This window comes from Mesoplodon densirostris, chromosome 11 (assembly GCF_025265405.1).
Source record: "Mesoplodon densirostris isolate mMesDen1 chromosome 11, mMesDen1 primary haplotype, whole genome shotgun sequence".
Taxonomy (NCBI): Eukaryota; Metazoa; Chordata; class Mammalia; order Artiodactyla; family Ziphiidae; genus Mesoplodon; species Mesoplodon densirostris.
Window position 1 is genome coordinate 58,832,229 of NC_082671.1, and position 23,434 is coordinate 58,855,662.

Sequence of the window (23,434 nt, forward strand, 5' to 3'; positions counted from 1 at the left end):
ATATTGGTCATATATTTTGTAGAAAGTCCCTTAACTGGGATTTATCTGAGTTTTTCCTCATGGTTAGACAGACTGTGGGCTTTTGGAAGGAAGATCATAAAGATAAAGTGCCATTTTCATAACATCATAACAAGAGTGCGTACTATCAACATGACTCGTCACTGCTGATGTATGGTGCAGTTACTCTTCTCCCCTTCCAGCCCCCAACCTTCTTTACTGTACTCTTTGAAAAAACCTCACAGCATAGCCCTCACTCAAAGTTTGGACGTTATCTTCACCTCTTTGAGGACAGGTATCTACATAATTTTTTTGGAATTTTTTCACATGGGAGATTTGTTTCTTTTTCTCCATCTATTTATTTATTCATCACATATACATAACTGTGGACCCATAGATATTTACTTTATACTTTGGGTTATAATCCAATATATTTTGCTGCATAAATTATTCAGCCTTCGCCTTTGCCAGCTCTTTTAGTTGGCCCTTATGTCCCTCTGATCTACTCCTGTCATTATTTTTGTTTTTAGCATTTCCTTAATTTCTGACTCAACTCCAGTTGGAGAACAGTATTAGAAACCAAGGTCTGGCACTTGCTGTGCTCATTGCCATGTAAGTATTATTGCTTTTAGGCCTGCTCAGCTGAGAGCAAGGAAATATACATGCATATACAATTCCAGGTAGATATACATATCTATAAATATTTCTGTATGTAACCATGTATATCTATATTAGGCTAAACCTGAGTTTGTACTGATATCTCTATAGTAATGGTAATAATGGTAATGTACATGGAATGAGAACAAAGGGGAGAAGAGACATGACACCTGAGAAAGAGAAGAGGATGAAGATGGTTAGCACAAAAATACTAGAATTAATGATCTAACCCTAGTTTCTGTCTGTTTCTGTCTCTGTCTTTCTGAAAGGCAATTTTGAGAATTTATACATTTAGGAAGTTTTTTTTAAATATACTTAATTTAATTAAAATATTGTAAAATAAGGAAGGCCAATATTTGTGATGAGTTGGTTCTAAAGCTTGTGTATTGTGAACAACTACTACAAGGAATTCTACTCTTTTTTTAAACTTTTTTTTCTTTTTTGTATGGAACTATATTGAAATCCAGGGAGAGACAAATAGGCTATGAAGGGAGAAGGAGAAAAGAAAGCATAGATAGATTGAGAGGTTGATCATTTCATGGAATAATATTGCCACCTCATGGACTTTCAGAATCTCTACTAAAGTATTTTCCAGTTTAATATTTATGAATGAAGATAAGATGTCTTCATCATGTTCTTGTATGGAGATAGACCAGGTTTGAGTAAGAGCTCTTTCCCTTATTGCCTAGGTAAACTTGGCAATGAGAATAGCAATAGCTACCTTGCTGAAGTGAGGGTTAAATGAAATGAAGTATGTAGAGAACTGAGCACATTGATTGGCATAAAATAGAGAATTATTAAATGTAATTTCCAGCTTGACTTGTATGTTGAATGCCATTGAAAGGTCCAGGGTTTTTCACCATTTCCCTAATATGTCTTTGGGAAGCTGGATTAATTCTAAGTCTTGGGTATGACTTAGATCTAGCAAGCATATGTGCTTCAAACATATTATCTGCTCTGTTAGAAAAAAAAATAGACATTTGATTCAATGTTCAGTTTTACCTCATATTAAGTAAGTTTTATATATGAGAAACTAAGTTTATAGAGAGCTCAACCGTGGGATTATTTTAAATAATGAGTTCCCATTTTTGATTTGAAATTATTTGAGTTGCTCTACAAACTTGGAATTATAAATTTGGTCATATCATTAAATTTTTTTTTTTTTTTGCAAATAAAGTTCTTATTTGTCACCATTAAAAGACTGAATTTTAAAGAGATTCTTGGACTGATGGCTCATATCTTTCAGCTTGGTCAGCTTTAACACCCATCTCATCCCCAGTAACTTTTCTAGAACCAGTACCTTCACAGTGAAGCTCCATGAGTTTTCTCAATTCAAATTGAGCTTCTTCAGCATTTTTACTTTGCTAATGACTACATCATGGGGGTGGTAGTGGGGATTAAGTAGATTAGCCTTTTCCATATCTTTTCCAGTGCTATCTGGAATCACTTTGTTGACCGCTTCTTTCAAGTCATTTGTCTGCACCTTCCAGCTCATGATTTCCATCTTCATCTGGATTTGGTGGACCTGTTGATGGTGACCATAAAAGATCTTCTCAATCTGATTTTTGTGGGTTTTTTTAGTAAAACCAATGCAGAACAGATAAAGCAAATAACCATCAGTAGTCTTGACATCAACATGAGCTTCGTTCATATCTACTATGTTTTTGATCATGGAGCACATCTTGTCATGAGTAAGATTCATGCTATGGAAGTTAGTCAGGTAGTTTTTGAACATTCTCAGTAATTAGATTGAATTTTCTAAGTTCAAATTCTTCATTCTGCAATTAGTAAATCTCACTTCAGAAACCCTTGAGGCCACCAGATCACTTTTGGTTCCTTGAATTCTTGTGACTAGTGTTTTCCCAATATTTCTTATACCAAACATAGCTGGTGCTTTCACACCATAGCAGTTTTTCTTAGAAAATGGATTGACCTTTCTTCTTGGCTCCCTTTTTGCCACTTTTCATAAGATGCTTGTTTTTGCCAACCAGCAGGTGTTGCTCAGAGAGCCAAAAGAGCACATCATTTAAATTTATTCTTTAAGTTGAATCACTGAAACCCTTAACTGTCTTATTGAAAGAAATCTATCATCACCTTAATCACATTTGGAAGTTCCGTTTACTATGTAATGTAACAAAAAAGATAATAGATGATAGATATAAGATAAAGAAGGCTGTGTGTATGAAGATTCCAGGGATTAAGGCGTGGGATCTTTTGTAGGGGGGCACATGCCTCTGGTACCACACCAGGTTATAGCTCTTTTTGGTTCACATGCTCAGGCTCTCCTGTTGCCTTACAAATCACAATTGCTGGTACAGAGGCAGATTTTGATTCTGCAGCAGCCATACATTCAGCTGTATTGAGCCTTTTTTCCCCGCAAGCTCTCAAATCTTGATGTGGGGCACAGGTCACTAGCCTAGGTGCTTCTTTCCTCAGTGTATATATTTTTATTTCAGAGATCTTGTTTCACATCCCTGCCAATAAGCTATTGTAAGGGGGCCTCCTGGTCTGCTGTGAAAACACGTTCCTAACTTCACCACTCTGGGAGCTGAGGAATTATAGATTTGGTGCATTTCTTAAAGTAAAATCCCAACACTTATTCTCTTTTGGGAAGATTCACATTTTTATATGAAGCGTTAAGGCATATCAGGGATTTGGGATGTTGTTTAGCCCTTTCAAAATTCACCTTAGTGAATTTTGGGAGTCTTAGTGGGAGTCTTAGAATTAGCTACCCCACAGTACAGTGTGCCCAAGGCTTAGACTTAAGGATTCAGTAACCCTTATAGGTATGTTCCTACTTTGGAAAGGGCAACTTTGACTTTTAAGTTTTGTTCTTACTGTCAGCTCCCATTCATTTTTTGGTTAACTGATGTTTTCATCTCTCTTTTCCTTGGTCCTAGAAGATATCCATTACTTTCTTAGGAAGCTAGCACTGCAATATCAATAACAAATATTGATACGAGAAATTGCAGAATGAATGGATTCTAACTTGTATTAAGTAGGTCGCCATCTTTGAAGAACAATTTCAGAATCTGTAATATGAGACATAGAAACAGAAATATCTTTAACTCCAATATCCACCTTCCAGAAAGCCATTTCACCTGATGGTGTAACTAGTGATTTTCGTTATGTTAGCCTGAAATTGTTCATTGTAAAGCGGTCTTCTGAGATGTTTTATAGGTATAGTTAATTGTGTTTTCATCATCAGAAGAGTCTAAAACAGTGTCCTCTGGTAATTGTAATTCATTAGTAATGACTCATTTTATGTTGCCAATGGGTTACTACTCGTAAATAATAAGATAGCTTTTTTTTTTTTTTTTTGCCTTACGCGGGCCTGTCACTGTTGTGGCCTCTCCCATTGCGGAGCACAGGCTCTGGACGCACAGGCTCAGCGGCCATGGCTCACAGGCCCAGCCGCTCTACAGCATGTGGGATCTTCCCGGACCAGGGCACGAACCCGTGTCCCCTGCATCGGCAGGCGGACTCTCAACCACTGCGCCACCAGGGAAGCCCCGATAGCATTTTTTTTATACATCTTTATTGGAGTATAATTGCTTGACAATGGTGTGTTAGTTTCTGCTTTATAACAAAGTGAATCAGTTATACATATACATGTGTCCCCATATCTCTTCCTTCTTGCATCTCCCTCCCTCCCACCCTCCCTATCCCACTCCTCTAGGCGGTCACAAAGCACCGAGCTTATCTCCCTGTGCTATGCGGCTGCTTCCCACTAGCTATCTATTTTACATTTGGTAATGTATATATGTCCATGCTACTCTCTCACTTTGTCCCAGCTTACCCTTCCCTCTCCCCGTATCCTCAAGTCCATTCTCCAGTAGGTCTGTGTCTTTATTCTTAATAAAACCTTACTAGAATTGCCTGTTAGACTGACAGTAAAAGATGTTATTAAGAGCTGTCAGATTTAGAGTTCTTTGAACTAGTATCAGAGATTCACTCATTAAAAAAGCAGTAGAGGGGCTTCGCTGGTGGCACAGTGGTTGAGAGTCCGCCTGCCGATGCAGGGGACACGGGTTCGTGCCCCGGTCTGGGAAGATCCCACATGCCACGGAGTGGCTAGGCCTGTGAGCCATGACCGCTGAGCCTGTGCGTCCGGAGCCTGTGCTCCGCAGCGGGAGAGGACACAACAGTGAGAGTCGCGTACTGCAAAAAAAAAAAAAAAAAAAAAAAAGCAGTAGAATTACTGTTGACACTTGAACAACATGGGTTTGAACTGAGCAGGTGGATTTATATGAGGATACATTTCAATGGTAAATACTACAGTACTGCATGGTTCGTGGTTCGTTGAATCCACAGATACAGAGGAACCAAGGATACATCGAGCTGATTATAAGTTATATGCAGATTAACCCCAGTGTTGTTCAAGGATCAACTGTACTTGTTTTTAAAATATAATGTGCCCTCTGGGCAATTTCCAGATAAAATACTCTCATATATGAAGTGCTAAAAGAGCAAATAATTTGATTTGTAAGTCACAAACAAGTTAACTGCTTTAAATACTTTTTTTTTTTTTTTGGGAGTAAAGGGAGGTATAAATAAATCAATAACAAAAAGAAGCTATAATAGTTTTTGCTACAAGGAATTAAAAATTTCCAACTTTCTTTGCTTAGCAGTTACAAAAAGCCTCCAGAAAGTTTATGCTTGAAATTGCTAACATATATTTACTTTTTTGATGATGCCATACCATATTAAGAGCCTTCATGATTTGTATGATTGGGTACCTCATAAAAATGTCAACTGTTTATTTGTATTTAACAACTATTTTCAAGTATTCTAACTGAAAATAAATTTAGTAAGGGAGACTCATTCCACAAACTTGTGGTTTATTTAGTGTGAAATGAATGTTTGTGAGTATTGGTTAGTAAAATGGAGTAAGGCAAATAAATGGCTATGATTCCATACATTGTTTCATTTTAGATTGTTTAGATTGTTCACAATAATGCTTTTCTCTGAAAATATCTTATTTTGATGAAATAATATGAACTGAAGGTGGATGAGTGAATAAATGTGAACAAGAGGATTACAGACTAGGTACTTTAAATTATCTAGTAAAAATGTAAATGTTTTTGTTTGTTTTGCTTTACTTTTTGTTTTTAAGTATGGTTTATTGAAAAACAGCATTCAGTTTATATAATAAACTTTGGAAATACGTTATTTCTACCTATATATTGTAGTATTTACTGAATTTAAAGTCTATATAAAGACATGAACCTAGCTCTAACCTCAAAATAGATAGAAAAATGCAAAAATATTGAGCCTCATTAACAATTATACATGTTACATCTCTAGTCTCAGAAACAACCTTGTTTAGTGCAGTGTAATGATTGAATTTTATCTTAATAAATGCATCTTAATGAACTATGGACATTGAAACATTCCTTTGGATCAGATCAGTGCTCCATATACCAGTTAATTTTTAAAAAGTTTTTGGACTCAAAAATTATATTCATTCATTCATTTTTTAAAAGACAATAATATGACAAAAGTATCTATCCCTGGGTTTCCTACCCTCCTACTCCAGTTATTCCTCAGTCCCAGAATTGGGCCCTGACTGGGCCTCACAGGCCTCTCAAATGTATGCAGCAACATTGAGGGACATGTCCTCAATGGATGTGTTGTAGAAGTTCTCTATGTCCTAAGAGGTCCTCTTCTTCTGTCCCTATGTTGATAGCCACACCCTTAGTCGAAAATGTGCACCGTGACTGATTCTGTGGATATAGCTTTTCCACAGAAAACTAAAGCAGGCTGCTTTCATCATGGTTGATGATGAAAGCAGCCTGCTGCACATCAGTGCCTCTGGTCCATGTCAAGAAAGACAACAACTTCAGTATGTGGATGTGAATGGGGGACTAGGCATATATGTAGGCAGTCATAAGTCAAAAAAAAAATCACTTTACCCTCACAGACCTTGGGCATACCAGATATTATCCTGAGTTGCTATGTTTCTGGGAGCTTGGGGAGCACTAGCTGGCCCATTGGAGAGGGGATCACCTTGGAAAAACGTACTGTGTAATATATCTGAATGATCAAATGAATATTTTGTGTTAAAGGACAGTAATGTTCTTGCATGGGCATTACTGGAAGATTACTAACATAATATTCCATCCACAACTTTATGTAATTCTTTCATAAGTGCTTATCAGGATCATGTTTCTTTTATTGATAATCTACTGAGTCACTTAGCCAGAGGAGTTAAATAAGAACCAGGGTCTCTCTAAATGATGTTTTGTCACTTTCTTTTGTTATTTATATTTGCTTTTATGTATTTCTGAAATTCTCTTTAAATTTTTGTGTGTATTTGTGTAATAAGGTAGATATGAAAAATTAAAATGTCACTGTGTAAAAAATGCTAACAGCCAGGGAAAGGGGGGGGCAACATGATCACTTATTACATTTATGATGCTCATTTGATGAAAATGTATACTTGTTTTGAAGAAGTGCAGCTTTTCTTATTATTGAAACAGGAAGTCTGATTTGTTGTACTGACTCTTATGGAGGAGACCTTGCTATGTAGTAGGACAACTGATCAACAGTCTTTTTTTTTTTTAACATCTTTATTGGAGTATAATTGCTTTGCAATAGTGTGTTAGTTTCTGCTTTATAGCAAAGTGAATCAGCTATACATATACATATATCCCCATATCCCCTCCCTCTTGCGTCTTCCTCCCACCCTCCTTATCCCACCCCTCTAGGTGGTCACAAAGCACTGAGCTGATCTCCCTGTGCTGTGCAGCTGCTTCACACTTGCTATCTGTTTTGCATTTGGTAGTGTATATAAGTCCATGCCACTCTCTCACTTCGTCCCAGCTTACCATTACCCCTCCCTGTGTCCTCAAGTCCCTTCTCTACGTCTGCGTCTTTATTCCTGTCCTGCCCCTAGGTTCTTCAGAACCATTTTTTTTTTTTTAGATTCCATATATATGTGTTAGCATACGGTATTTATTTTTCTCTTTTTGACTTACTTCACTCAGTATAACAGTCTCTGGGTCCATCCACCTCATTACAAACAACTCAATTTCATTTCTTTTTATGGCTGAATAATATTCCATTGTATACCTGTGCCACATCTTCTTTATCCATTCATCTGTTGATGGACACTTAGGTTGCTTCCATGTCCTGGCTATTGTAAATAGAGCTGCAGTGAACATTCTGGTACATGACTCTTTTTGAATTATGGTTTTCTTTGGGTATATGCCCATAGTCGGATTGCTGGGTCATATGGTAGTTCTATTTTTAGTCTTTAAGGAACCTAAATACTGTTCTCCATAGTGACTGTATCAATGAACATTCCCACCAACAGTGCCAGAGGGTTCCCTTTTCTCCACACCCTCTCCAGCATTTAATGTTTTTAGATTTTTTTGATGGTGGCCATTCTGAACGATGTGAGGTGATACCTCATTGTAGTTTTGATTTGCATTTCTCTAATGATTAGTGATGTTGAGCATCCTTTCATGTGTTTTTTGGCAATCTGCATATATTCTTTGGAGAAATGTCTATTTAAGTCTTCTGCCCATTTATGGATTGGGTTGTTTGTTTTTTTGATATTGAGCTGCACGAGCTGCTTGTAAATTTTGGAGATTAATCCTTTGTCAGTTGCTTCATTTGCAAATATTTTCTCCCATTCTGAGGATTGTCTTTTCATCTTCTTTATGTTTTCCTTTGCTGTGCAAAAGCTTTTAAGTTTCATTAGGTCCCATTTGTTTATTTTTGTTATTATTTCCATTTCTCTAGCAGGTGGGTCAAAAATGATCTTTCTGTGATGTATGTCATAGAGGGTTCTGCCTATGTTTTCCTCTAAGAGTTTTATAGTGTCTGGCCTTACATTTAGGTCTTTAATCCATTTTGAGTTTATTTTTGTGTATGGTGTTAGGGAGTGTTCTAATTTCATTCTTTTACATGTAGCTGTCCAGTTTTCCCAGCACCACTTATTGAAGAGGCTGTCTTTTCTCTATTGTATACTTTTGCCTCCTTTATCAAAAATAAGGTTAACCATATGTGTGTGGATTTCTCTCTGGACTTTCTATCCTGCTCCATTGATCTATATTTCTGTTTTTGTGTCAATACCATACTGTCTTGATTACTGTAGCTTTGTAGTATAGTCTGAAGTCAGGGAGCCTGATTGCTCCAGCTCTGTTTTTCTTTCTCGAGATTGCTTTGGCTCTTCAGGGTCTTTTGTGTTTCCATACAAATTGTGAAATTTTTTGTTCTAGTTCTGTGAAAAATACCATTGGTAATTTGAAAGGGATTGCATTGAACCTCTAGATTGCTTTGGGTAGTATAGTCATTTTCACAATGTTGATTCTTCCAATGCAAGAACATGGTATATCTCTCCATCTGTTTGTATCATCTTTAATTTCTTTTATCAGTGTCTTATAGTTTTCTGAATACAGGTCTTTTGTCCCCTTAGGTAGGTTTATTCCTAGGTATTTTATTCTTTTTGTTTGGAATGGTATATGGGAGTGTTTCCTTAATTTCTCTTTCAGATTTTTCATCATTAGTGTACAGGAATGCAAGAGATTTCTGTGCATTAATTTTGTATCCTGCAACTTTACCAGATTCATTGATTAGCTCTAGTAGTTTTCTGGTAGCATCTTTAGGATTCTCTATGTATAGTATCATGTCATCTGCAAACAGTGACAGTTTTACTTCTTTTCCAATTTGTATTCCTTTTATTTCTTTTTGCTCTCTGATTGCTGTGGCTAAAACTTCCAAACCTATGTTGAATAATAGTGGTGAGAGTGGGGCTTCCCTGGTGGCGCAGTGGTTGAGAGTCTGCCTGCCGATGCAGGGGACATGGGTTCATTCCCCAGTCCAGGAAGATCCCACATGCTGCGGAGCAGCTAGGCCCGTGAGCCATGGCCGCTGAGCCTGTGCATCCGAAGCCTGTGCTCCACAATGGGAGAGGCCGCAACAGTGAGAGTCTCGTGTACCGCAAAAAAATAAATAAATAAATAAATAAAATGTATATATATATATATATATATATATATATATATATATATATATATATATATATATATATATATATAGTGGTGAAAGTGGACAACCTTGTCTTGTTCCTGACCTTAGAAGAAATGGTTTCAGTTTTTCACCATTGAGAAAGATTTTGGCTGTGGGTTTGTCATATATGGCCTTTATGTTGAGGTAAGTTCCCTCTATACCTACTTTCTGGAGGGTTTTTATCATAAATGTGTGTTGAATTTTCTCGAAAGCTTATTTGGCATCTAGTGAGATGATCATATGGTTTTTTCTCTTCAATTTGTTAATATGGTGTGGCACATTGATTAATTTGCATATATTGGAGAATCCTTGCATTTCTGGAATAAACCCCACTTGATCATGGTGTGTGATCCTTTTAATGTGATTTTGGATTCTGTTTGCTAGTAATTTGTTGAGTATTTTTTGCATTTATATTCATCAGTGATATTGGCCTGTAGTTTTCTTTCTTTGTGACATCTTTGTCTGGTTTGGTATCAGGGTGATGGTGGCCTCATAGAATGAGTTTGGGAGTGTTCCTCCCTCTGCTCTATTTTGGAATAGTTTGAGAAGGATAGGTGTTAGCTCTTTCTAAGTGTTTGATAGAATTCGCCTGTCAAGCCATCTTGTCCTGGGCTTTTATTTGTTGGAAGATTTTTAATACCTGTCTCAATTTCAGTGCTTGTGATTGGTCTGTTCATATTTTCTATTTTCTTCCTGGTTCAGTCTCAGAAGGTTGTGCTTTTTTAAGCATTTCTCCATTTGTTCCAGCTTGTCCATTTTATTGGCATATAGTTGCTTGTAGTAATCTCTTATGATCTTTTGTATTTCTGCAGTGTCAGTTGTTACTTCTCCTTTTTCATTTCTAATTCTATTGATTTGAGTCTTCTCCCTCTTTTTCGTGATGAGTCTGGATAATGGTTTATCAATTTTGTTTATCTTCTCAAAGAACCAGCTTTTAGTTTTATTGATCTGTGCTATTGTTTCCTTCATTTCTTTTTCATTTATTTCTGATCTGATCTTTATGATTTCTTTCCTTCTGCTAACTTTGGAGTTTTTTTGTTCTTCTTTCTCTAATTGTTTTAGGTATAAAGTTAGGTTGTTTATTTGACATGTTTCTTGTTTCTTCAGGTAGGATTGTATTGCTATAAACTTCCTTCTTAGAACTGCTTTTGCTGCATCCCATAGATTTTGGGTCATCATGTTTTCACTGTCATTTGTGTCTAGGTTTTTTAAAAATTTCCTCTATGATTCCTTCAGTGATCTCCTGGTTATTATGTAGTGTATTGTTTAGCCTCCATGTGTTTATATTTTTTAGAGTTCTTTTCCTGTAATTGATATCTAGTCTCATAGTGTTGTGGTCAGGAAAGATACTTGATACGATTTCAGTTTTCTTAAATTTACCAAGGCTTGATTTGTGACCCAAGACATGACGGAGAATATTCCATGAGCACTTGAGAAGAAAGTGTATTCTGTTGCTTTTGGATGGAATGTCCTATAAATATCAATTAAGTCCATCTTGCTTAATGGATCATTCAAAGCTTGTGTTTCCTTATTTATTTGCATTTTGGATGATCTGTCCATTGGTGAAAGTGGGGTGTTAAAGTCCCCTACTATGATTGTGTTGCTGTTGATTTCCCCTTTTATGGCTGTTAGCATTTGCCTTATGTATTGAGGTGCTCCTATGTTGGGTGTATAAATATTTACAATTGTTATATCTTCTTAGATTGTCCCTTGATAATTATGTAATATCCTTCTTTGTCTCTTGTAATAGTCTTTATTTTAAGGTCTATTTTGTCTGATAATGAGAATTGCTACTCCAGCTTTCTTTTGATTTCCATTTGCATGGAATATCTTTTTCCATCCTCTCACTTTCAGTCTATATGTGTCCCTAGGTCTGAAGTGGGTATCTTGTAGACAGCATATCTACGAGTCTTGTTTTTGTATCCATTCAACCAGTCTATATTTTTTGGTTGTAGCATGTAATCCATTTACATCTAAGGTAGTTATTAGTATGTATGTTCCTATTACCATTTTCTTAATTGTTTTGGGTTTGTTAATATAGGTCTTTTCCTTCTCTTGAGTTTCCTGCCTAGAGAAGTTCCTTTAGCATTTGTTATAAAGCTGGTTTGGTCATGCTGAATTCTCTTAGATTTTGCTTCTCTGTAAAGGCTTTAATTTCTCTGTCAAATCTGAATGAGATCCTTGCTCGGTAGAGTAATCTTAGTTGTAGGTTTTTCCCTTTCATCTCTTAAGATATATATTGCCACTCCCTTCTGGCTTGCAGAGTTTCTGCTGAAAGATCAGCTGTTAACCTTATGGGGATTCCCTTGTGTGTTATTTGTTGTTTTTCCCTTGATGCTTTTAATATTTTTTCTTTGTATTTAATTATTGATAGTTTGATTAATATGTGTCTTGGCATGTTTCTTCTTGGATTTATCCTGTATGGGACTCTCTGTGCTTCCTGGACTTGATTGACTGTTTCCCATATTAGGGAAGTTTTCAACTCTAATCTCTTCACATATTTTGTCAGTCCCTTTCTTTTTCTCTTCTTCTTCTGGGACCCCTATAATTCAAATGTTGGTGCGTTTTATATTGTCCAAGAGTTCCCTGAGACTGTCCTCAATTCTTTTCATTCTTTTTTCTTTATTCTGCTCTACAGTAGTTATTTCCACTCTTTTATCTTCCAGGTCACTTATCCATTCTTCTGCCTCAGTTAATCTGCTCTTGATTCCTTCTAGAGAAATTTTAATTTCATTTATTGTGTTGTTCATCATTTTTTGTTTGCTCTTTAATTCTTCTAGGTCCTTGTTAAACGTTTCTTGTATTTTCTCCATTTTATTTCCAAGATTTTGGATCATCTTTACTATCATTACTCTGAATTCTTTTTGAGGTAGACTGCCTATTTCCTCTTCATTTGTTTGGTCTGGTAGGGTTTTAGCTTGCTCCTTCATCTGCTTTGTGTTTCTCTGTCTTCTCATTTTGCTTAGGTTACTATGTTTGGGGTCTCCTTTTCTCAGGCTGCAGGTTCATAGTTCCCGTTGTTTTTGGTCCTGCCCCCAGTGCCTGAGATTCATTCAGTGGGTTGTGTAGGCTTCCTGGTGGAGGGGAGTAGTGCCTGTGTTCTGGTAGATGAGGCTGGATCTTGTCTTCCTGGTGGGAAGTTTCATGTCTGGTGGTGTGTTTTGGGGTGTCTGTGACCTGATTATGATTTTAGGCACCCTCTGTGCCAGTGGGCGGGTTTGTGTTCCTGTCTTGCTAGTTGTTTGGCATAGGGTGTCCAGCGCTGTAGCTTGCTGGTCATTGAGTGGAGCTGGGTCTTAGCATTGAGATGGAGGGGGAGAGCTTTCACCGTTTCATATTACGTGGAGACAGGAGGTCTCTGGTGGACCAATGGTCTGAACTCAGTTGTCTCACCTCAGAGGCACAGGCCTGATACCTGGCTGGAGCACAAAGACCCTTTCAGCCACACGGCTCAGAAGAAAAGGGAGAAAAAAAGAAAGGAAGGAAAATACATAAATAAATAAATAAAGTTATTAAAATAAAAAATAAAAATAATTTAAAATATTATTAAAAATTTAAAAAATTAGAAAATAAAGAAAAAAGAAAGAAAGAGAGAGCAACGAAACTAAAAACCAAATCCAGCAATGGTAACAAGCGCTAAGAACTATACTAAAAAAAAAAAAAAAAAAAGAAAAGTACAGACAAAATCCTGGGACAAATGGTAAAAGCAAAGCTATACAGACAAAATCACACAAAGAAGCTTACACTTACCCACTCACAAAAAGGGAAAAAGGAAAAAAATATATATATATATATGCATATATAAAGAAAAAAAGGAAGAGAGCAACATCAATAAAAAAAATCTACCAATGATAATAAACTCTAAATACTAAACTAAGATAAACATAAAACCAGGAACCAGTCAGTCGCATAGAGCGATCCCCAAGTCTACAGTTGCTCCCAAAGTCCACTGCCTGAATTTTGGGATGATTTGTTGTCTATTCAGGTATTCCACAGATGCAGGGTACATCAAGTTGACTGTGGAGATTTAATCCACTGCTCCTGAGGCTGCTGGGAGAAAGTTCCCTTTCTCTTCTTTGTTCTCACAGCTCCTGGGGTTCAGCTTTGGATTGGCCCTGCCTCTGCCTGTAGGTCTCCACAGGTCGTCTGTTCCTGTCCAGACAGGATGGGATTAAAGCAGCAGCTTATTAGGGGGCTCTGGCTCACTCAGGCTGGGGGGAGGGAGGGGTACGTAATACGGGGTGAGCCTGCGGTGGCGGAGGCCAGAGTGATGTTGTAACAGCCCAAGGCATGCCATGTGTTCTCCCAGGGAAGTTGTCCTTGGATCATGGGACCCTGGCAGTGGCAGGCTGCACAGGCTTCCAGGAGGGAAGGTGTGGATAGTGACCTGTGTTTGCACACAGGCTTCTTGGTGGCTGCAGGAGCAGCCTTAGCATTTCATGCCCGTCTCTGGGGTCCGCTCTGATAGCCGCGGCTCGCGCCCATCTCTGGAGCTCGTTTAGGTGGTGCTCTGAATCCCTTCTCCTCGCGCAGCCCATAACAGTGGTCTCTTGCCTCTTAGGCAGGTCCAGACTTTTTCCCGGACTCCCTCTCTGCTAGCTGTGGTGCACTAGCCTGCTTCAGGCTGTGTTCACGCAGCCAACCCTAGGCCTCTCCCTAGGATCTGACCTCAGAAGCCTGGGCCTCACTTCCCAGCCCCAACCCGTCCCGGCGGGTGAGCAGACAAGCCTCTCAGGCTGGTGAGTGCTGGTAGGCAGTGATCCTCTGTGCAGAAATCTCTCCACTTTGCCCTCCACACCGTGTTGCTGTGCTCTCCTTCATGGCTCCAAAGCTTCCCCCCACCACCCCCTGTCTCCGCCAGTGAAGGGGCTTCCTAGTGTGTGGAAACCTTTCCTCCTTCACAGCTCCCTCCCTGAGGTGCAGGTCCCATCCCTATTCTTTTGTCTCTGTTTTTCCTTTTTTCTTCTGCCCTACCCAGGTACATGGGGAGTTTCTTGCCTTTTGGGAAGTCTGAGGTCTTCTGCCAGTGTTCAACAGGTGTTCTGTAGGAGGTGTTCCACATGTAGAATTATTTCTGATGTATTTGTGGGGAGGAAGGTGATCTCCATGTCTTACTCCTCTGCCATCTTGAAGGTCTCATCAACAGAGTCTTTAAAAGATTTTAACTTGAATTCTCTCTTTCATGTTATGCTTAAAGTTCATTTAAAAATAACATGTTGAGTAAAATTCTGAAGGATATACAATTCATTCATTCTTGTTTAAAATTTTTTTACCAAGATGAAATTCATATACCATAAAATTCACCTTCATTTATTATTTAGATAGTATAACTATCAAAAAGTTGTGTATTTGGTCCACATAATTTTGGCCCATCAGAGTTTTACTTTTTCCCAAATAACAGAATATTACTATGTCACTGGCTTGCAAGGAGAGTGAAAACCAGCATTATGAAACCCCTTCATATGGCATTTTTGTAACTCTAGTCTATGCCGTTACTCATATTAATACCTTTTAAAATCTCTTCTGTATGTTTACCTTCCTTTGTAGACTTTGAAGTTTTCAAGTGAAGAGATTGTGTCATATTATTCTTAGAGTCTTAAGGAGCTAGGAGAGTGCCTGATTTATGGTTTATGGTTCATGACTCAACAGTTTTGTTGCATGAAAGAATAAATATTTCTTTTTTTTTTAGACTTTCAGAGGAAATTCCATTATCTCATTCATTAATTTTATTAATAGTGCATACTGTTTAGAAATTTAGTTTATTTTTGTGGCTCTATATGCCCATTTCTTCTCCTGCTTTCACTTGTGATAGGCAATATCACATTATTCTTTGTGTTCAGAATCAAGGCAGTAGAGTGAAATGGGTTTGAAAAGTGGGTATGAAGTAGTACCCACTTCATAGAATGGTTGTGAGGATTGAGCGATATAATGCACACAAAGCACTTAGCAGGCTAATAATAAGCCCATAATAAGTGCTCAATAAAACAAATTTTATTGTAGTTGATATTTGATAGTTGGTTTTCCCTTCATCCTAAATAAGGACATTTTTTTTGACCTAATCAAAGTCTAATTTTTCAGTAGTTCAGTTGCTGTCATTAATTTCAGTTAGCAGGAGGAATGTTTATAGACTACTGAAAATGTGTATGGTAGATAAATAAGATTTACTAGGTTAAATTCTGCCTTGTATTATTAATTATGGAAATTCCTTTTGTTGCTTTGAACTTTTATTATGTTTACCTAGTTATTTGGCGTAATGAAATAAATTCTCAACAAAAATGCTACTTGTAAAATCTAAGATGATTGATACCTTTAAAATGTTATATTTGTTGAAGAAGTGTTCAGAATTATTTTTATTTCAGACTAAATTCATTTTGTGATGTGCAGAATTTCAAATCTAATTTTATTTATAGACTTTTACAGCCCAGTGGTGCTGAATAAAGAGCAATTTGCGAGATTGTAGTTTCGATGCCCTGAATGTCATTAAGTCCCAAGAATAAATAGTGCTGACTTAGAAGTTAGAAGACCTGCATTCTTGTTCTGATTCCCTTGGTTATTAGTTTGTGACCTTGGGCAGGTCATTTAATGTCACTCAGTTTCACTATCCTCATTTTTTCCCGCCTTCTCTACCTCACAGAGTCATTATGAGGGTGAAGTGAGAAAATGTTAGGGGATGGTAAAAACTGAAAAAATATAAGATATTATTTTTTGAGATTAGAGCTCAGGCTGAAACAGTGAAAATGTGTTTACTATCTGAGTTTTTACTCCAATTAAATTTTAGAAATATTCAGGAACTGTTTTTAATGATGTTTATAGTTCCCTTTGAAAGAAAATTTACAAAGTCATCACATAATGGCTTGTCATTTGTATCCCCTCCCCATTGTTGACTGCCAGTTTGCATTTTAGCATTGTGGTTCTTTTAGTAGAAGACCCAGCTTAAGTAAATGCCAAAGTCTGCAGTTAGGGTTGAGGAAACTTACTGAAAACAGTTGAATATACCAGTGTTTATCCTTTCAGTTTGTGAGTCCAAGAGACTTTTATTTCCTCAGCCATGTTGATATTTATGTATATTAACATAATTTCTCCTGAATGGCTATGCCTTCCCTTGTTTTTTTCTTTCTTGATAAGGACCTGGAGTTTTTGGACAATAGGGGATGCTTTGCAGCCTGTGTCTGGACCTGGGCATCTGGTTACCTTTCCTAGTGCTTAGGGTTCCACTGAGATCAATTAGAAGTGGAATGTTATGGACTAAAGTGTGCCTCTCCAAAATTCATGACATCCTAACCCCTACTACCTTAGAAGTGACTGTATTTGGGCAATAGGGCCTTTACAGAGGTAATTAAGATTAAATAAGGTCACATTGGTGGGTCCTAATTCACTATGGTGTCCTTACAAGAAGAGGAAGAGACACCAGGGTGCGTGTGCAGGGAGGAAAGACCATGTGAGGATGCAGTGAAAAGGCAGCATCTACAAGCCAAGAGGAGAGGCCTCTGGAGAAGCCAAAAATGCTCACACTTTGATCTTGGGCTTCCAGCCTCCAGAACTGTGAGAAAATACATATCTGTTGTTTAAGCTACTCAATCTCTGGTATTTTGTTGTGGCAGACTTGGCAAACTAATACATGGAGTCTCCCAGATCCCAGGTGCTGGAATTCCTTGCGTATATGTTGGCCACTGGGATTGTAAGAAACACCCTAAAAAGGGTGCATAACCCGCATGTAAATTCAGTTTCAGTTTGAATTTGGTAGAAAGTCACAGATCCTACAGCTTGTAAGTTCATTCTCTAGAAGTGACAGCTTGTAAGTTCATTCTCTAGAAGTGATGGCAAAGCTACTTTTAGCATGGAAAAGACAAAGAGGTCATTATTTTAGATAGTTTATTTAAAAGCTTACTTCTACATCTTTCATAGTTTGATATACTGTTTTACTTTGAAATTATGGAGGAATTAATGCAAATGACTTAAAACCTTTTTAGAGACATGCACAAGGTAAATTCTTTCTTGTGTTTTTTTTGTTTTGTTTTGAATCATTGCTTTCCCATATTAGTAAATCACACCAAGTGTTTTGATGTTAATATCAATGAAACAGTCTAATTTATGTATGAAATTTTGGAAAAAACCCTACTTCATCCACTAATGATTTTTAGTTGGCTTAATTTTGATTTTCAAATACTGAGTCCTATTCACATGTCTGTTCACTGAATTGGCCATTTTATAAATAAGATAACAATACTCCCTTTTCATGTACAGTGCTATACAATTTTAAAATGCTTGCACATGCATCGTCTCATCCCATCCTCCCCAAAACCTACTTATGCTAGCATTTTTCTCTTAATTTCTCTGGGAAATGATTCCCAGAGAAATTAAGACACTATTTCAGAGTCACACAGTGAATTAATGGATCTCATGTTTCCCAACTCCCCATTCAGAGCTCTTTTATTTTTCCTTAGGCCCAAGTAAACCAAGCCCCAAGGACTGAGAAATGCATTTGATGTGTATGTGAGCATATGTGTGCACATGTGCCTGTGTGTGCAGTGTGTGTGTGTGTGTGTATGTGTGTGTTTTCCCTTAAGTTGTTTCTAGTTGTTTCTCCTTTTTCTCCTCTGGTTATTTTGAGCCAGGTATTTTATTGTGGTAGTGGTGATGTGTGTGCTTTCTTTCTTATTCTTTTTCATTTCTTGTGTATCGTGTGTGTGTTTGTGTGTACACAGAGGTGAATGTGCATACACGTATATATGTGTAGCAGTATCAGAATACAGCTTGAAGCAGTGAAGAGATTAGTTCTTATCATCTGTAAGTTTGGATAGCAGGATGAGTGCAACTCCCGGCTGAAAAAAATATTTTAAGGTATCTACAGCTGTTACTTCTTATTTCAGTAGGTAATAGAATCTGTTTAAGATAGTTAAAGGGTACGACTCAAAGTCTGTTTCTCTGCAAAAACATCACCTGTAATCTTTAGCTTCCTAAGGTAGGCAACAGTTAAAGAAGGTTATATATTAGTGTTCAGAAAACGATTAAGCTAGTTCTTTGTTCCCCAGACCTAATACTGAATCCCTCTTTGACGTTTCCTAGCAACTGACTCACGTGGACGATACAGAAGGAAAGCCATCAGGGACTTGCTCTGCATTTCTCAAACAGCATCTGAGAAATGGTACCCAGATTACATTGTTTCTCTTCATGGTTCCTACTAAAAGCATGCCTCTTACATTTATTAGCTTCTAAAAAGGATAGTCATAGAAGATGAGCATGAAAAATTGAGTAGTGATGATAAAAAACTTTCAAATTATCGGAAAGTTTCATCAGTAGTAATATGTTTTAAATAGTCATTGCTATTTATGTAATCTTGAATTGATGGTTACTGGGATAAGGAGATGAAATCAATTCTGTTTTATACTTGAAAATTAAAATCTTTATTATTATAAGGATATTCCTCTTAGATGCCTAATTACTTGTTCATATTTATAAAATAAGATGTATCTTCAGTTTTTTCCTTAAAAGAAAGGAGGACAATGTACCGTAAATATATTATACATATATGCATGTGTATGTAACTGTTGTACACACATCTGTGAATTTTAAACCTTTAGGTTGGCAATTTGAAAAATGCTTTGTGAACTAAATGATAAATTTCATTATGTTCAAGCTAAGAAAAATAACACCGAGCCCCAGTTTCTATTTATGAGAAATTGATAGTAATCTGATATTGTCAGCTTTAGCACATGTTTAAAATGGAAACTATGATTTTGTACTTTTATATATTTTTATGGTCATTTAATCTTATCACTTAATTTTGGTGGTCTAAAATGTAAAATATAATGATATTAACCTGTTAATAATAATAATAATAATAAGACATATCTATTAGAAAATATTGGCTTTCAGATGACAAGAATCTGAAATGATGTCTCTTCCTTTTTTAACTGTCACTCTGCCATTTGCTGTAATGGACCCTAGCTAGGAAAGGAGAATAAAAAGAAGAGTGATGAGTGATGATGGGAAAAGAGAGCAAGAGGAAAATGGAAGGAAAGCGGAAGCATGAGTAAAAAAAAAAAAAAAGGCTACAACCAATGAGTAGAGGGGCGGTGGAATTTACATCTTTCTCCCTACTGCCTGTATAAAATATTATTCTATTATTCTCCTGCCCAGTATTGAGTTTGCTAACCAGCTAGCCCCTACTAGGGGCAACTGGTGTTATCCATGACATATTCAGATTGAAAAAAAAGGTTAAGGGTAGAAAGCATAATCACCTGGGTCCTTAAGTGTGAGCTGAGCACCATTTTCCTCATGTGTGAAATGAAAGCTTGGATTAGATCAAGTCTTTCCCAAAAGCTACACGGTGGACCTGTGTTGCTCCATAGAGAGGTTTTCCTTGATTTGCAGCCAACTTAGAAAACTAAGTATTTTACATCGGGTTCATTATATAGTCTTAACTTCAAAGATTTCCAACATAAAAATATTTTATTTTTCTTTACTCATTGAGCCCAGCTGTGTTTTTTAGAACTGCCTTTTCTGCAGGTAAGCAGAATTCTCAAATTCTGTTCCCCACTTTTTATAAGTCCATTTGATTTAAAACTTCAATTTCATATCTGAATTAAAGCCTTGCCCTTCATCTAAGATGAGCTCAAAGTGTCACTGTTGTTCTGCCACATGACAGTTATTCAGGCTACTCCATTCAACTCTCCTGCTCTCCCCTCTCCTACTTCCCACCTACTACTCCTACTGCCATTACTCTCCGAATCTCCCTCCTTCTCAAATACACACAGGAGGCAGATCAGCAAGCATACCTCATAAACACATGTCCAGCTAGGCAGTGAGATGCTGGACTCCCCCATTCATGCAGGCACCTCCTATCTTTATGGATGTTTTTCTTGATCCCTTATCTGTTGGCTTAGGAGACAAGGAACAACCCATCTCTTCTCACATGGGAGCCCTTTTCAGAATATAGGTTACTTAATTGCCATTGACCTACCACAGCTTTTGACACTATTCACGTATCAATTCAGGGCAATTAAAAAATGTCCCGCTCACCATGCTATTATTTTTTCATGTGTCTTGGTGTAAGGTTGCCTAAGGGTCTTTCTTTGGAAGTACTTCACCTTATGCTAAGATCATATTCTTTCTACTTTTAAAATTCTTTTCTGTATGAAATGGTGATAGAAGATCGTAATTGGGTTTTTTTTGTTTGTTTTTGATAGAAAGATTAAAAGCTGCCAGCCCCTTCTACCTCACACATCCTGGTTGGTAAGCCCAAATATTCTTTAGGCATTCTTTTTCCCCTTTTTTCACTTTGATTACACTTAAGGTCTGAATAAGGTACACCCACTATTACCCTGAAGGCAATTTAAAAAGAGAGAAACAGCTGTTATGGCAGGTTTTACAGCTTTCTCCAGGTCACTGACCATCAGTGAGCTTTCCAGGTATCTAGCTTGTCTGGCTGGTGTGGGGAGAGGAGAGGCTGAGAGAAGGTCCTTAAAGTGGGTGGGGAAGGAAGTGGTGAAGTGCTTTTTGTTCACCAAGCCAGTTAGGGAGCTGCCCACAGCCTGAGGAGACCTGAACAAGGAAAGAAAGACGGTTCCCTGGGCAGCTGTCTGAACCAATACAGAAGCCACTGTTGATCACTACCTGCAATGATTGACAGGGAATTAGCAGACCTTGGGGTTCCTTCATCAACCAGTGAAACATTATTTCACATGTGTAATAAACACAAAAACGTCTTCTTTTTTAAAAATTTATTTATTTATTTATTTATTTATTTATTTTTGGCTGTGGTGGGTCTTTTCCACGCGAGGGCTTTCTCTAGTTGTGGCAAGCGGGGGCCACTCTTCATCATGGAGTGCTGGCTTCTCACTATCGCAGCCTCTCTTGTTGCAGAGCACAGGCTCCAGACGTGCAGGCTCAGTAGTTGTGGCTCACAGGCCTAGTTGCTCCGCGGCATGTGGGATCCTCCCAGACCAGGGCTTGAACCCGTGTCCCCTGCATTGGCAGGCAGACTCTCAACCACTACGCCACCAGGGAAGCCCAAAAAACGTCTTTCGAATGATGCTAATAGCCGTTTATGAAATGTATAACTAAATGAATGCATAAATGAATGAATGAATGAATTTTGATGGTGGGCAGCAGAAGATGAGGTAGAGGGAGGGAGAAATGGATTCTGCAGTGATGGAAAAAATAGAGAAGATTTAGGCCTTGATACTTAGGTTTGTAAATTTAATACAGTTGAGACTAATTTGAGTGTGTGTGGGGGAGTTTAGAGAGTTAAGAAGCAATCATATTTTGGCTTTTACTAAAGGTTTTATTATAGAGACAATTGGCGTTGTTTAAAGTTTTTAAACTGTGATCATGTTATATAATGCCTACATTAAGTATGGGTAGTAATACATTGAAGTGTCCCAAGCACAGCTGCCACGAGAGGACGACAGAAGGCCCCAAGTGTCACCTCTGTGAGGCAGAGACACCTAGTTGCCTCCCTGAAACCAGGGTTGCAAGAATCCCTTTGCCTTCTTTGGCCCTGTTTCTCCAAACACTATATCATCAGAGCAACCTTTTCCCAGACTTTATGCTTCTCTAATATGTGCTGAGATACTATTCCCAGAGGCGGTAAAGCCAGAAATTCAAGTGTGGACACAATTCTACTTGTACTTTTGATGATGTCATTAAGGAGAAGACCTCTTACTCTGGAGAAAATGTACTGCTAAAATACATGCTGGAAGTTAGTCTTAACTCCCTGTGTGAAACATTCATTTATTTATTACTTGAATTTTATTTATTTATTCATTGAGCATTTATTGATTGCTCTGTGTGGTTGGCACCTATCAGACCCTAGGGATACTGTGGGAAAGATAGACAAGTCCCTACTCTGTTTGAAGGAATTCACTTTCTAATGAGAAGGTAAGAAATAAGCAAGAAAATACATAAATATGTGTAAGGCAATTTCAGATAGTAAAATGAGATAATATTTGAGAAATACGATTTCAGAGTGCATGGCCATAGGTTTCAGTAGAATAGATTTTCCACAGAACTCTGAAGTGCTACATATTGAATACTTTTTTCTTCTCCTTGGTTTCCTTTTTTATTATTTATTTTATTTATTTACTTTTGGCTGCATTGGGTCTTTGTTGCTGTGTGCAGGCTTTCTCTAGTTGTGGTGAGCGAGGGCTATTCTTAGTTGCGGTGCGCAGGCTTCTCATTGCAGTGGCTTCTCTTGTTGTGGAACATGGGCTCTAGGCACATAGGCTTCAGTAATTGTGGCACGTGGGTTCAGTGGTTGTGGCTTGCAGGCTCTAGAGCGCAGGCTCAGCAGTTGTGGTGCATGGGCTTAGTTGCTCTGCGGCATGTGGGATCTTCCTGGACCAGGGCTAGAACCCATGTCCCGTGCATTGGCAGGCAGATTCTTAACCACTGCGCCACGAGGTAAGTCCTGGTTTCCTTTTTTAAAATCAGAGCTATAATCCTATCATATAGGGAAAATTCTAGGAGAATAAAATTGAAATCTTACAGAAAAAAAAAAAAGTCAAGGCAATAATAAACAGATTACTGGGAGTACGTTTATATTATTCAGGATCTTAATATATTTTATAGTAATTTCTTATCTGTAAAATTTCATGAGAACTGTGGTAATTTTCTTATTGCTAATCTGTACCCTGATTCTTTTCTGGATCGTGGGGATTAATTTCTTTCCTGGGTTTTTTCTCAGTTGGAAAGTTAATAGTCTTTCCTACAATATATTCTTCTGCTTCAAGATTTTGTGGAAAATGTTGCACATATGACA

The 23,434-nt window shown here is 37.6% G+C and overlaps 1 protein-coding gene, 1 non-coding gene and 1 pseudogene across 3 annotated transcripts in view; 1 reads left to right on the forward strand and 2 right to left on the reverse strand.

Annotated features, from left to right (window-relative positions):
* The window catches only part of SLC2A13 (solute carrier family 2 member 13), a 458,725-nt gene that overhangs the window by 150,861 nt on the left and 284,430 nt on the right, over nt 1-23,434 (forward strand). The gene's annotated exons all lie outside the window — the stretch shown is intronic.
* LOC132498995 (small ribosomal subunit protein eS1-like) lies at nt 1,863-3,664 on the reverse strand (annotated as a pseudogene).
* Nucleotides 6,530-6,670, reverse strand: LOC132499630 (small nucleolar RNA SNORA67). The gene has a single exon (XR_009533869.1). It is a non-coding gene; the product is annotated as a small nucleolar RNA SNORA67 (small nucleolar RNA).